Source organism: Etheostoma spectabile, chromosome 4 (assembly GCF_008692095.1).
Source record: "Etheostoma spectabile isolate EspeVRDwgs_2016 chromosome 4, UIUC_Espe_1.0, whole genome shotgun sequence".
Taxonomy (NCBI): domain Eukaryota; kingdom Metazoa; phylum Chordata; class Actinopteri; order Perciformes; family Percidae; genus Etheostoma; species Etheostoma spectabile.
The window spans coordinates 10,126,979-10,130,485 of record NC_045736.1 but is presented as its reverse complement, the minus strand read 5'-3'; the positions used below and the strand labels follow the sequence as shown (position 1 = coordinate 10,130,485).

The window sequence follows — 3,507 nt, the reverse complement described above, 5'->3', positions numbered from 1 at the left end:
CACACACACACACTTTGTTTTTGTGCTGCTCAGTCAACACGTCACTCAGCAGCACAGATAGCTGCTGGCTCTGTTAAAACAACACAACTGTGCTGTAATAACTTCTACTCTTATTAATCCCTGAGATGATGAAGTCACACTTTTAATTAATGTTTCATTTGTAATGCAAATCTTTCATTTATTTTGTTGCTTTTACTAGAAACGCCAGGCAAAATTATTTTCTTTCTATCAGCCTACCAGTGTTGTGGTCAAGACCAGCTAAACCGAAACCAAGTCATCACCAGCGCCAGAGTGTATCGAGAACCAGACAAGACCAAGACATTTAGGGCTTGAGACCGAGTCAAGACCAAGACCAAGGCAAGGCGAGACCAAGACAAGACCAGATTTGTGTTAGACAGCCAGAGGTTCTTCTCCAGTCTCCATTCACTTTCTTGGGAGTGTGTGTAAAGGTGGCAAGGAGAGGGGGATTTACGATTACCTGGCTCCGCCCTCTTAAGTACTTCCACTCAATTTTAATTTTGCTTTAGTACCCCCCCTGGGTTTGCGGTATTTTCTTGGGTTTTCTCCGGCCAATTTTTAACCGTTCCAATCAGCAAACAGAGGGAGTGGCTGAAATAGTAACATTTCCAGTAACCAACATTTCCAGTAACCAGCTAACAGTAACCAATCGGTTACATGATTGGTTATGGCAGATCCAATAGTTTTTAACTTCAACAGAGTACCTGCCTTCAAAGAAGTTAACACTTGTCAATGGAGAGAAGCCAGACCCTATGTACAGATGAAACGTACGAGAGTCTGGTAGGACCAGGCTAGGTTTGTGGTAACAAATGGCAAAATAGATATGAGTCAAGTTATTGGTTGCATTTGCAAGTTTTAACACATAGGCGTGAATCAGACAATGCACGGGCCATTTAGCAAAATCCCTGCATTTTTAAATTTCACAGTCTTCTTCATCCGAGACAAGACAAGATTTTCTGACATTGTGAGACAAGACTGAGACCTTCAAAAATGGATCTTTAGAACGGTCTTTAGACCAAGGCCAATCTCTAGTACTACATCACTGCAGCCTACACGATCATAATATTTTCTGCTAAAGGGTTGGTTATTAAACATTAGAGATTTTTCTTTTTCTCCTTCTCTAGGATCTCTTCACTGGATTGAAGTGGACTAGAAAAACAGTGATAGTCACATACTTCTTTAGGTCTGAGTGTAAAAAAGACACGTACAGACGTACGTAAATGTCTATCTCCCCAAAGGATGTTCAGTTTGTTTGACTGTTTGAGTTCATGAAACTTGGAGGAAGGGTGTACGGGCCAAGGAAGAACCCATTACATTTTGGAGCGGATCCAAATCACGGGGAAGATACACAAATGTTTTTTCACTTTTGTTAACATTGCGAGATAGGGCATGGCCTTGGCCAATCTGTTAGTAGAGTGTTTACTTTCTCCACCTGGGCGTGATAGGAAACTTTTTCTTAGTGCATCTCCAGTTCATCCCTCTGATCTTCCAAATCCCTCGTCTTCACATCATTGTACCCACAAAACCAACACATGACACTTGTTTTGAGTTCACCACACACATTTCAGGTAAATGACACTTGGCGGGTCTCCAAAGCAAAGAGTGTGATTGAGAAACCAGAGATACTCCTGCCTGTGTTAAAACACTTGGCAGTGTTTTTGTGTGCTCTATCTGTCCGTCAAAGGCTTTGAGTTCAACACTTGTGAAAAAGCCAAACAACATGGCAATATTGAATCTGTGTCAGTTGTTGGAAGGGCTGAGGGGACAAACAAATCAAGGTTTGTACTGTTAAAGACCTTGCATGTGAGTCAACACGCAGCATGTGTACACTGTGTGATATTATCCAAAGAGGAAGAATTGTTTTTACCACTGTACGGTTACAGATGTGACCGAGATACATCTTCTGATCAATATTAATGATAAACTGTTTATGTAGTTTACTCACGAATTAAAACCAAAAATAACCTATTACAAATTCAAAATACCTAATGAAGAGGAGAAACAACTCTAACAACCATTTAAGGCTAAACAAAAACCCAAAAAAGGATCACAGAAGAAGAAGCAAGGATGTTAGCAGCGTGAAAAGCATGAATATGGAAACATGTTACAAAAGATTACAAAAAGAAAAATCCCTGCAAGTGAATAATAAAATAATAAAATTTATGACAAATATGACAAATAAAAACAGAATGTAAGTATGTACTGAATATATATATATATATATAATGCAGTTCAATTGAACATTTGATGAAATGTGACTGTAGATTTTAGTAGATTTTAGATATCTGACAACTGCTAGGCTTGTTTGTCAAACAAAAGTAAAAGAGAAAAGATAACATAACAAAGGGACTGTTTTCATTAAGACAACGGGATTAAATTGGGAGGGTAGGTCTTCAACTCAACATCCCAAATAATTAGATATCAATATGAGGCAGTAGGCTGGTGTGTCAAACTACTTTCTACTAAATTTTATCCAACCTTACAAATGAATGATGATGGAAATTAGTTGCCACTTGCTAAATTGTATCCTGTGTTAAAGAGACACTAGAAGTGAATAGGGTAAATATTTGAACTAACATACAGTATATCTCCATTAAACTTCCCCAGTTGATTATTCACATTAAGACAAAAATCTCTTGTATTACAAGTATTCTGAACGTGTATGTTTAATTATGCAAATGACTGAGGCATTGTCTAATTAAATATGAGCTAATTTGCATAAATAAACTGTTACATCAACGTTACTGTTACATTACCGTTACTGTTACATTACCGTTACTGTTACATCAACGTTACTGTTACATCAACGTTACTGTTACATTACCGTTACTGTTACATCAACGTTACTGTTACATTACCGTTACTGTTACATCAACGTTACTGTTACATTACGTTACTGTACACAACTTACTGTACCATTCACGGTACTGTTACATTACCGTTACGTTTACTCAACGTTACTGTTACATTACCGTTACTGTTACATCAACGTTACTGTTACATCAACGTTACTGTTACATCAACGTTACTGTTACATTACCGTTACTGTTACATCAACGTTACTGTTACATCAACGTTACTGTTCATCACGTTACTATTGCGGCTGAAGCAGTCCAAAAGACTGCTGCCGCGAGGGACTAAACGCTGAGAGATGCACACACCTGTGCGCGCTCTTGATCGTATTGCAAATTATTTTATTGTCTTCGTCTTCCATATGTACAATACAATGAACATTGCTGTTACCTTATGTAATTGTTAAATGTAGCGTAGAAATATGCATATACTACGGTGTGCTGCGTTGTGCTCGGTGCGGTCAACAAAAGTGTTTCGCCCCAGCTTCACCCCCTCCTCAAAGCCCAAAAGAACCAGGTGCACAGGTGAGCAAACAAATATACACTTCCGCTCAAACCGTCATGAAAACGCCACCACCTATTAGCGCTAATACAATAATCAATAAATTAACCATAAACCATATAATGGGCGCCTACC

The 3,507-nt window shown here is 38.5% G+C and overlaps 1 long non-coding RNA gene across 1 annotated transcript in view; it reads right to left on the bottom strand.

Annotated features, from left to right (window-relative positions):
* LOC116688081 (uncharacterized) overlaps positions 1–3,507 on the bottom strand; it is a 22,612-nt gene that overhangs the window by 4,083 nt on the left and 15,022 nt on the right. The window lies entirely within an intron of this gene.